This window comes from Sciurus vulgaris (genome assembly GCF_902686455.1).
Source record: "Sciurus vulgaris genome assembly, chromosome: X".
In the NCBI taxonomy this organism is placed as follows: Eukaryota; Metazoa; Chordata; class Mammalia; order Rodentia; family Sciuridae; genus Sciurus; species Sciurus vulgaris.
Window position 1 is genome coordinate 83,677,276 of NC_136471.1, and position 11,886 is coordinate 83,689,161.

General features: G+C 36.6%; 1 pseudogene across 1 annotated transcript; it reads right to left on the bottom strand.

Annotated features, from left to right (window-relative positions):
- Positions 1-399: 399 nt before the first annotated feature.
- Positions 400-1,290, bottom strand: LOC306651390 (small ribosomal subunit protein eS4-like; annotated as a pseudogene). Its single transcript has one exon. The product of its transcript is annotated as a small ribosomal subunit protein eS4-like (transcript).
- Positions 1,291-11,886: the final 10,596 nt, after the last annotated feature.

Below are 11,886 nucleotides of genomic sequence, written 5' to 3' on the forward strand. Positions count from 1 at the left end.
TATATTTGGATTATCATTTAATTCCTTAAATTTGTAAAATTTTCGTATACTTCTTTGAAAAGGTTGTGCATTCTTTTAGTTTGTATATAAGTGCCTTCTTCTATGCCATTGATTCTTATATTTGGTCTCTTGATATGTCATATTTCTTCAATATTTTGCTCATGGTCTCTTTACTCTTTTCTTTATTCTTAATTTTTTTTTAAGACTGTATACTGTATACTCAGACCTCAAGGCCTGAGAATCTGTCTTCTATGGGATTGAATTTATCTTTATTTCTTTTTTTTGCGGTGCTGGGGATTTGAACCCAGGGCCTTGTGCTTGAGAGGCAAACACTCAACCAACTGAGCTATATCCCCAGCCCTGAATCTATTTTTGATGTTTCTAGTTAAATTATTTTTTTTCAAGAGCAATTCATCCTGCTACATTTCAATTAACTACAAAGACCTCTATTCTCCAGGCATGTCACCTAGAGACCATTTATTTCACCCACTGCTCTGTTTGGCTGCCAATCTCTTGTCTCTCTCTGCAGCAATGGTAAGGCGGATTCCTTTTCCTCAGGGAAGAGAAACCCATGGTTTGTTGCCTTTGCCAATGACAAAAATGTTGGAGAGCCAGGTGGCAAAGCTGTTACCATTGGCATCTTTCACATGAACCATGTCAAAAGAGCCAGGATGTCTCTCTCTGTTGGTAGTCACACCAATTCTTCCCAAGTTAGCACCTCTGGACACCATACACAGGTTACCAGTGTCAAACTTGATGAAATTGGTAATCTTGCCAGTCTCCAAATAATCTGAATGGTGTCATTCACCTTGATTAGGGGATCAGGGTAACGAATGTTTCAAGCATCGTGAGTCACCAGATGAGGGATTCTTTTTATGCCCACAAAGATCGTTGTCACTTTGCACAACTTGTACTTGGCCTCCTCAGGAGTAATACGATGAAGAGCAAAATGACCCTTGGTGTCATAGATCAGACGGAAATTTTCTCCAGTCTTATCAATGCTGATGACATCCATAAAATCAGCAGGGTAGGTTATAGAAGTTTGGACTTCACCATCTATCTTAATGAAGCACTGCATGCAAATCTTTTTTACTTCATCTCCTGTCAGGGCATACTTAAGTCTGTTCCCTAGAAAAATAATGAGAGGAAGACAGTCTCTCAGCTCGTGGGGATCAGTGGATGAAGGAGGAGCAAACACACCAGTCAATTTATCCAGCATCCAGTGCTTAGGACCTGCTACCCGCTTCAGATGCTTCTTGGGACCACAAGCCATGGCTGCTCTAGGCACGGAAAGAGCTCTAGTTAAATTTTTATCTGATTTATTCAGTCTTTCATTTCCAGGATTTCTGTTTGGTTCCTTTTCAGAATTTCTCTCTCTCTCTCTCTCTCTCTCTCTCTCTCTCTCTCTCTCTCTCTCTCTCTATTGGTATGTTCTTTAAATTTCTGATTTTTCAATTAGGACTTTTTTACATATTCTTTTAGTTCATTGAACATTTAACCATGAATTTTCTAAATTTTTTAATCCAACATTTCCTCCACTATGATGTCAATGTGATCTGTTGTTGAAGTATTGTGGGATTAGATGGCTAATACCCTTGATTTTTCACATTTATACCCATTTACTTGGATGATTGTCTCTTCTACTTTTATGCAAGTAAGTATTTAGTGAGATTCTTTCTCTTAAGTGCCTCAGGCTTGGCAAATATGTAATTATTGATAACTTCCACCCTAGAGGAACCCTCTGCTATGCCCAGTATCTAGCACCACTATGAGAGAGGGTTATAAACCCTATTAACTGCAATCAATTTAGGACAAACACATCTACTGATAAAACTTAGGGAAAAAAACTTACTGAAAATATTCTATGCAATTCCTCCAATCCAAGTATAAAAGTGGATTAACGTTCTTGGATTGGTTGAAAAATTAGCTGTTAAAGATAGTAAAGTTACTGTTAAACTATATAGGGGTTAAAAGGGGGGGAAGAGAAAATGGGTAAACAAATTAAAAATAATAAATAATACAACCTAAAAGTAAAAGAAAAAAACAGAAGAAGGGGAGATTTGAGGAAGGAGTAAGTAGTATAAGCGAGAAAAGACAGACTAAAATGAGTAATTGTAAACCTGAACTAGGAAAGCAAAGATAGATTGATTCCAGTAAATGCTTTAAATCTTAGAAGAAATAAAATCATTTGGGTTGAGGACTGCAATATCACATAATAAAGGAATTTCTATCACTTCAATAGAAAAGTTATATCTATAAACTCTAAACAGATATTAGAGATATTTATGATATCCCATGCCAAGCTTGTGAGGTAGAGAGATTTTTTTATTGAGTCTTCCTTATTTGAATTTTGTTGGAATTTGTGACCTTAGGAAGATTCCCACCACTCCTTGGCCTTACCTCTGTTTCCCTGGGTTTGGAGGTTGTGATCATAGCAGCTCACCTCTGATATAATTCTGTGAGGTCTCCTCAGATTATTGGTTTTTCCAGGTTATCTGCTAGCTTTCTGTTGGGTCAGAGGAGATGATCCCTAATTGACTGTGACTTAACAGACAGATTATTTTCTGTTGGGCAGTATAGTCTTGTATGCTCTCCTGAAGAAAAACTCCATATAATCAGTGCTGTCAGATCCACTGGGGGCTCCCACATGTGTATTTCAGAGTGTGTGTGGGGGGGTTGTTTTTTTAACGTACAGGTACTGTGGTCTAGTCAAAGTGGTGCTGGTTGGTCAATGGGAGGTGAAGGCCTGCTGTTCCCTCTGAAGTGTGCAGGTCACAGGTCAATAGGCATGTGTCTGGGCACACTGGGCAGTAGCTGGTGTCTGTTGGTTGCTTCTCTGTAAGCCCCTTTATGGGTTGTACTATATTGAGTATGCATGAGATTCTATGTTGGCTACTTGGGGTTACCCTTAGGAAATGCCTCCTGTGGATCCATGCAACTGAGTGATAATTTAGTTAACTGGCATCTCTGGGACTCACAGTTGTGTGCCTTCCAAGAGCTGCTGGGGCACAGGAATAACTTCCCTTGTTGTTGTGATTCTCTCACCAGCTGGTGCTTCTTAGTCAGCCCAGAGGATCAAGTCTGCATATTTAGAGGGCACTGCATTTGCTGGCTGCTTCTATTGGGTGCAGGGGAGCAGGGTGCTGAGCTCAGGGATGTAAATGACTGACAGGGAGTACTGAGTTCCCACTCCTATCTGCTAGAATTTGTTTGTATCAGTCCTAAGTGTTTGGTGGCTGTCTGAAATGCATGTTTTCTGTACACAGTCTGTGGCACAGAAACCAACACCCTGGCTGCTGCAACTCACCAGGTTTTACCCACAACTATAATTTTGTTAAGGTGCCCACTGGCCCACCTTCATATGAGCTCCTGCAGCCAGCATATATGAATTGCTGAGTGTCAACTTCCTTCCACTAGCGCTTACTTGTATTGATCCTATCTAAGTGCTGGTGGCTATCTGAAACTGTAGGGCCTATGAATGTAGGTTGTCTCAGAAAACTCTGGGGCACAGAAGCCTTCATCCTGGGTGTTGCTGCTCACCAGTGTTTTCTCTATCGCCATGATGTGGGTAAGGTGTTAGTTGTCCTGTGCATGCCTGGCTCCTGTGGAGACTGTGGGAAGTGCTGGACTGTACTTAATACCCTCTGGGAGTGTTTTGTTCTCTTTTCAGTTCCACCTCACTCCTCTTGTCCTAGGGGAGGAATAAGGGGTATTAGAAACCCTTAGCTAGCAGTGAACCCACTATAAGTTTCCTCTACATGCGTTACTAAAATAACCCATAGCAAAGGCATTTCCTTTGGATTTATTTGTTATTATATGTAAGTGGGAAGAAGCTTTACTGATTTAATTTTTTTTTCTAGGGAATCTGGCTAGCTGTAGACTCTAAAAAACGGATGCCTGCCCAGTACAGCTTCCTGCCAAAACTTTGGGCTGCCTTTTTTGATCCTCTTCACTGTCTTTAATTCTCCAGTCCCATTTTAACTTGATTTTTTTTCAACTGTTGTTAAGTAAATTTGTGGGATTATCCTCTTTCTTTTCTTCTCCTCCCCCCAATCATGGTTCATGGATGAAGTACTTCTGTCCTCATTTTCTGCTCCAGTAACCAAATTCCAAGTTCCTTTAAGTCTTAAGCTGTCCAGTATTGTGGTCAGAGAATGAACTCTATCACTGACCTCTCTGGTCAGCCCTTGTTTTACTGTTTCATTTCTAGGCTATGGAGAAGTTGAGAGTTACTATGTAGATTCACTCCAATATCTTCCCCATTCCACTTTTAAGAGCTGAATAATATTTATTGAACAAATAACACATTTTCCAAATCCATTCATCTTTTAATAGATGCTTAGGTCATTTCTATTCATTGGGTATTGTAAAAAGTACTGGAAGGAACCTGGAAGAGAAGATGTCACTGTGACATACTGAATTTCATTTTATTTGGATATATGCCAGAAGTGGGATTGCTGGGTGATATGGTAGTTTTATTTTTCATATTTTGAGGAATCTCTGTTACTCTCCAGAATGGGCATAGTAATTTACATTCATATTGGGTGCACAAGCATTTCCTTTCTCCACATTCTAACATGAGTCATTTTCTGTCTTTTTGATAATAGCTATTTTAACAGGGTTAAGGTTAAGTATCTCATGGTTTTCATTTGTATTTCTTTGATTATTAATGATGCTGAGCATATTTTTCATATACATTTTCTCATTTGTATTTCTTCTTATGAAAAAATATCTATGCAAGTCTTTTGCTTATTTTAAAATCAGGGTTTTTTTTCCTGTTAGTGACTTGTTTGAGTTCCTTATATTGTTTTTTAGACAACTTTCATCACTGTTACCAAAAGACCTGACAAGAAAAACTTACAGGAAGAAAAGTGGGTTTTGTGCTCATGATTTCAAAGGTTCATTGCATGATTGGCTGACTCTATAGCTCTAGGCCTAATATGAAACAAAACATTATGGCAGAAAGGTTTGACAAGAAAGCAGATGAGGACATAACAACTAGGAAACAGAGAAATTGCTGCTCACAAAAGAAAAAAAAAATGTAAACACCAAAGGCATGTCCCAGTGACCTATGTTTACCAGGCACATCCTACCTGCCTAATGTTACCACCCAGCTAATGCATACCAGTGAAATAATCCACAGATTACATTAAACCTCTCATAATCTAATCATATCACGTATGAAACTTCTTGCATTGTCTTTCGCATGGATTTTGGGAACACCACATACCTAAACCATAATTCTATTCCTGGGTCCTAAAAGTCAATACCCATTTCACAATGAAAAATAAATTAGTCATTTTACAAGAGTGCTTATAGTTTTAGCCGTTCCAGAATTGCCTCCAAGTCCAAGTCCAAAATTTCATGTGAGACTCAAGGCGAACTCATACATATTTTTCCTTTTAAAATTCAAAAGCACATTACTCTAGAACAGAAACCTTGCACCTAATAGAAGAAAATATAGGCTCAGATCTTCACCATGTCAGTTTAAGAACTGGCTTCCTTAACAAGACCGCTAAAGCACAAGAAGTAAAATGAAGAATCAATAAATGGGATGGAATCAAACTAAAAACTTCACAGCAAGGGCTGGGGAGATAGCTCAGTTGGTAGAGTGCTTGCCTTGCAAGCACAAGGCCCTGAGTTTGATCCCCAGCACCACAGGGGAAAAAAAAAAAACAGCAAAGGAAACAATCAGTAACATGAAGAGAGAACACATAGAATGGGAGAAAATCTTTACTACATGTACCTCAGATAGAGCATTAATCTCCAAGATATATAAAGAACTCAAAAAACACCAAAAGAATAAAGAGCCCAGTCAATAAATGGGCTAAGGAACTGGGCAGACAGTTCACAGAAGAAGATATACAATCAATTGACATATATATGAAAAAATGTTCATCATCTCTAGTAATTAGAGAAATTCAAATTAAAACCATCCTAAGATTCCATCTCACCCCAATTAGAATGACTATTATCAAGAACACAAGCAATAATAAGTGTTGGCGTGGATGTGGGGAAAAAAGCACACTACTACATCACTGGTAGAGTTACAAATCAGTGCAGCCACTCTGGAAAGCAGTGTGGATATTCCTTAGAAAACTTGGAATGGAAACACCATTTGACCCAGTTATCTCACTCCTCAGTTTATACCTAAAGGACTTAAAATCATCATACTATAGTAACACAGCCACATCAACGTTTATAGCTGCTCAATTCACAATAGTTAGATTTGTGGAACCATCCTAGATGCCCTTTAATAGATGAATGGATAAAGAAACTGTGGTACATATATACACAATGGAATATTATTCAGCCAGAAAGTAGAATAAAATTATGGCATTTGCAGGTAAATGCATGGAGTTGGAGAATATCATGCTAAGTGAAATAAGCAAATCCCAAAACAACAAAGGTCAAATGTTTTCTCTGATAAGTGGATGATGATACATAATGGGGGTGAGAGCAGGTGGGTAAGAGAGGCATGGAGGAACTTTGGATTGTTCAGTGGGAAATCACTCATACATTGCTGGTGGGACTGCAAATTGGTACAACCATTATAGAAACAGTATGAAGATTCCTCAGAAAACTTGGAATGGAACCACCATTTGACCCAGATATCCCCCTCCTCAGTTTATATCCAAGGACTTAAAATCAGCATAGTACAGTGATGCAGCCACATCAATGTTTATAGCAGCTCAATTCTTTGATATGTGGATGCTAATTCACAATAAGGGGGGCTAGGGAAGAATAGAGATACATTGGATTAGACCAAAGGAAGTGAAGGGAGGGGAGGGTGTATGGGGTAATAATGATAGTAGAATGAGTTGGACATTATTACCCTATGTGTATATATGATTACATGACTGGAAGAACTCTTCATCATGTACAACCAGAAAAACAAGAGGTTATATTCCTTTTATGTATGATGTATCAAAATGTATTATAAAAATATTTAAACAGCACATTAGAAATATCCAATATATAAAGGCATAGATTAAACATTTTCATTCCATAAGGGATAGATAAAAAACATAGAAAGAAGGGACTAAACCAAGACTGATACCAAACAAGTCCTGTAGCTCCATATCCAGCATCCAGGCCAAACAGTATTGTAAATGTTGTCACCAAAAGGCTTGTGTAGTTCTTCACCTAAATCCTCGCCAGTTGCAACCCATATGATCTCTCTCTTGGCTTGCTTCTACTTAATTCCTGTAGCTTTACTCGGCAGATGTCCTACAGTACTGGCATCTCCTAATCTTGGGGATCTCCACTGCAGGTTTGACTTCCTTCTGAGATCATCATGTATCGCCATCTCAGTGAAAGCCTCCACAACCCCCTAATTCCAGTAACCTTCATTCCTACAGAACCAACACAACATGACTGATGCAAAATCTGCCACCATCTCAAGCAATAATCAGACCTCCTGGGATGCCAGCTGCAGCAGCCTCTGAGTACCTGGGTGGTTGAGCATGGTGAAACTCTTCCTAGGGTTCCCATGCAAGCAGGGTGCCCAACTGGTCTCAATGGAATTTTTACTTTAACATCCTTGAGCCTGAGAAGGGTGTGGCCTTTCCAATACCTGAGACGTCCTCAAGTCACCTTGTCTATTCTCTCTTGGCAAAGTATTTGAACATACTTTTAGCAGCTGTACTGTCTTTAACTACCACACCTTACTTAGCACCTGTTTTACTAACAGTTTTCTGGCCAAACTGCAAGTTTTTCAGTCTTTCTACTCTGCCTTCTGCTCCTTATTTTCACAGCAAATTTTGCTAAAAGTCTCCAGCAATATCCATGTCATCACCTGAATGCTACTCTTCCTTGAAATTTCCTCTACCAGAATAATTAGTCCATCGCCTTTAAATCAATTCTCACAGAAAGTCTGAGGACCTTAGCAAAATGTAGATGATGTCTTTGCAAAAATAAAACACGAATAGCCTCTGGTTCAATTTTGAATAGAATTTTCCTCTGAAACCTCATGAGCCTAGTCTTTACTGCCCACAGTTATATCTGCATTCTGGTCTTCTGAGATTCTACCAGAATTGCCTGTTAAGCTCTCCTGAAAACATTCTAAAATTTTTCTAGGTTGCATCTCTTAAGCTTTCAAAATCCCTCCCCCATCCACCAGTTCCAAAACCACATGGCTAGGTTAGCAACAGCAACAACCCTACTTCTTGATACCAGTTTCTGTTTTAGTCACCATTTTCATTACTGTGACCAAAAGACTTGGAAAGTAACACTTAAAGGAGGAAAAGCTTATTTTGGCTATTTTGCCTCAGTTTCAAAGGTGCTCTCCATGGTCTCCTGACTTCATAGCTCTGGACCTGAAGTGAGACTGAACATCATGGCAGAAGGTTTGGCAGAAGAAAGCATCTCAGCACATGATAAGCAGGAAGCAGAGAAAGTTTTCTCACCAAGGAAAGTATACAAACCCCAAAGGTAAACCCCCAGTGACCTATGTTCTCTAGTCACACTATCTGCCTAAGATTACTGTCCAGTTACTCTGTATCAGTGGATTAATCCACTGATTAGGCCACACCCCAGAATCTAATAATTTTACCTCTTGAAAATACTTGCATTTTTTCATGCATGAGCTTTTGGGGGATACCTCATACCTAAACATTAACAATTATGGATATCATGTGTATGGTTTACAAATATTTTCTCCCACTTCTTAAGCTGTCTCTTTAAATTGCTGATTGTTTCCTTTGCTTTGTAAAATATTTTTAATTTGATGCAATTCCATTTGTCTATTATTGCTTCCATTATCTGCATTTTGAAGTCATCCAAAAATTATTGTCCAGTTTAAAATTTTTACACTAAATTTTCTTCTAGTAGTTTAACAATCAAGTCTTTAGTTCTTTAATATAGTTTGAGTTTCTTTTTTTATATGATGTGATATAAGGATCCACTTTTATTGTTCTGTAATATGGATCTTCAGGTTTCACAAAGCTACTTATTGAAGAATCTGACTTTATCCCACTGTGTTTTCTTTGAAGCTTTGTTAAAGATTCGTTGAAGATAAATGTGTGAAATTCTTGACTTTCTATTCTGTTCCTATTGTTCAATATGTCTGTGTTAAGCAAGTTTCATATGGTTTTGATTTCTATAGCTTTGTAATATATTTTGAAAATAGGAGGCAGTGTGATGTCTCCAGTTTTTATTTTCCTCAAGAGTTTGAATATCCTTGGTCTTTTTGTTTCCATGAGAATTTTAGGATTTTAAAAAATTTCTTTGAAAAAAAGTCATTGTATATCTGACAGAGCTTGTATTGAATCTAAAGATCCCACTGGGTAACATGGGCACTTCAACAATATTAGTTATTTCATTCTGCAAACACAGTACATCTTTCCACTTATTTGTTTCTTCAATTTCTTTCATCAGCATCTTATAATTTTCAGCACAAATCTTTCATTTTGATTAATTTCTTTCTAAAATTTTATTATATACCTTTTCTGTTATTACCACACATGGTTTTGTTTATTTATTTTTCAGGTAGGTCATTATCGTAAAGAAATATAACTGACTATCATATGTTGATTTTGCACCATGTGACTTTTGTGGATTCAACTTTAGTTCTAACACATTTTCATGGGTGTAAATCTTTAGGGTTTTTACATACGAAATCATGCCCATCTGCAAGTACTTTCACTTCTTTCTTTCTGATTTTCTTAACTTTACAGTGATTTTTATGTATTCATATGCTTTCATGTTGATAGTGTTCTCTATTTCAACTTGAAAAATACTCTTTAACATCTCTTGTAGGTCTAGTGACTGTGAAATCCAAAACCTTTGGGTTGTCTGGAAAGTCCTTATTTCTATTTCATTTGAAAGGAAGGTTTTGCAAGTTTTAGTATTCTTTGTATATAGTTAGGTTTTTTCTTTCTTTTAGACATTTGAATATAGCATCCCACTCTTTCCTACCTGGAATATTTCTGCTAAAATATCTTTCAGTATTCTGGAGTGATTTTGTATGTGATAAGCTATTTTCCCTTTCTACTTTCAAAATTCCCTCTTTGCCTTTAAAGTTAAGAATCTGATTTATAACATGTCCCAGTGAAGATATCTTGATTTTATGCCTACTTGTATATCTTTAGCCACCATAAATCTGGATGACAATTTCCCTCTCCAGATTTGGGAAATTTTCTTTCATTTTCTTTCATTTTTAAGTATACTTTTTACCATTTCCTCTTTCTCTCTTCTTTTGGCTTCTCTTTTTTTTAATTGGTTTCTTTTAGTTATGCATGACTGTAGACTATATACTGCTATCCTAGCTAAGTTTATACATCTTCACTAACATAAAAATGAACATAACTATTGACTCCTCAGTGTAAGATTTAACACACTCACTTCCTCCCCATTCTGCTTATCACCTTACTCTGTATACCCTAAGCTTTTTCCATCAAGTTTTATTAGAATCATCTGGGCATTTGGGGTCTTTTCATTTAAAAATTATTTTTCACATTTGTATTCCATTTAGTAGCATGTTAATAAAATTGTTTTAGAGATTATTTCTAAGTTTGTGTAATTCCATTGCTTTCTCTCTTTTTTTCTAGAATTAAAATGTTTTACTTTGTAAAAACTTGAGTAGTTTGAACAAAGCTGGACACCTTCTCATAGTGCTAACTAAGGAGAGAGAGTATTTTCTATACCTTGCAAATTGTCATTCTAAATTCCAGTTCATTTCCAACATTTTATCCTTTTTGCTTTCAGTGTTGTGAAATAGCTTCAAGAGTCCTTTAATGTAAAGAGGTCTACATCGTGCACAACCATAGAAACGAAATGATGTATCCCATTTGTTTACAATGAATGAAAATGGAATCTACACAAATTTTTAAAAAGCATAAAAAATAAAATGCTTAAAAATAAAAAACCAAAGGAAAAAAATGAAGGAAAGTGATTGTGACAAAAAGGATGAAAATGCTCTAGAGGAATTCCATTGATTTCTAGCCTATATTTTATTAAATGTTTTTCTATATTTGAATCTTCATTTTAGTTACATTTTCCCCTAGTTGATAGCCAACCTGTCATGTAGGTCAATTGAAAACAGGGCTTGTAATAATTCTCAGACACTACCTCAAACTTACTAAATAAACTTACATTTTTTCTTTTTTCTGGGATATTCTGATGTAACTTGTTTATGCCACATCATTTTCTTTTGCAGTACTGTACTGAACACAGATGTGCTCTCCCATTGGGCTGCATCTCCAGAAATTTTAATTTTATTATTATTTTGTGGGAGGGGAGATGTAGTTTGTAAAGTAGCCAAGGATGGTCTTGGGCTTGTCAGGTTCCAGTTTTAGACTACTGAATAGCTGGGAATACAGGTATGCACCTCAGCACTTGACTATGCCAAATCATTTTTCAACCACATGTTTGAAATTCTTCTTTAAGTAATATTTTCAGAAAAAACATATGAATGAACATATGCTTTGTGGATACTTGAATATCTAAGAAAATCTCATAGTTCCATAATTAATAATAATGACAACTTGCTTAACTATAGAATTATTTGCTCATAATTTTTCCAATTAACACTCTTCAGATGCCTCATCTTGTGGTATTTAATGTCACAGAAAATAATTATGATTGCATACCCCACAAACATGTTGCAGGTAACTATTTCACTCTGTTTTAGATATTTTTATGATTTTATTCTTTTTATCCATAATTTAATCTTTTGAGCAGTTTTATTTATTTATGTGTCCCTTTTCATTAGTTTTGTTTCATTCTAATTGATCTCTTTCAATCTGCATGCTCAGTAAGTTTTTTCCATTATACTTGTAACTATTTCTGATACTACATTTGTTCCACTGATTTTATTTTTGTTTCTCTATGCCTCTGAGATATTCTATTTTCACCTTAGAATGCTTACATTATTTTATCTCTTAT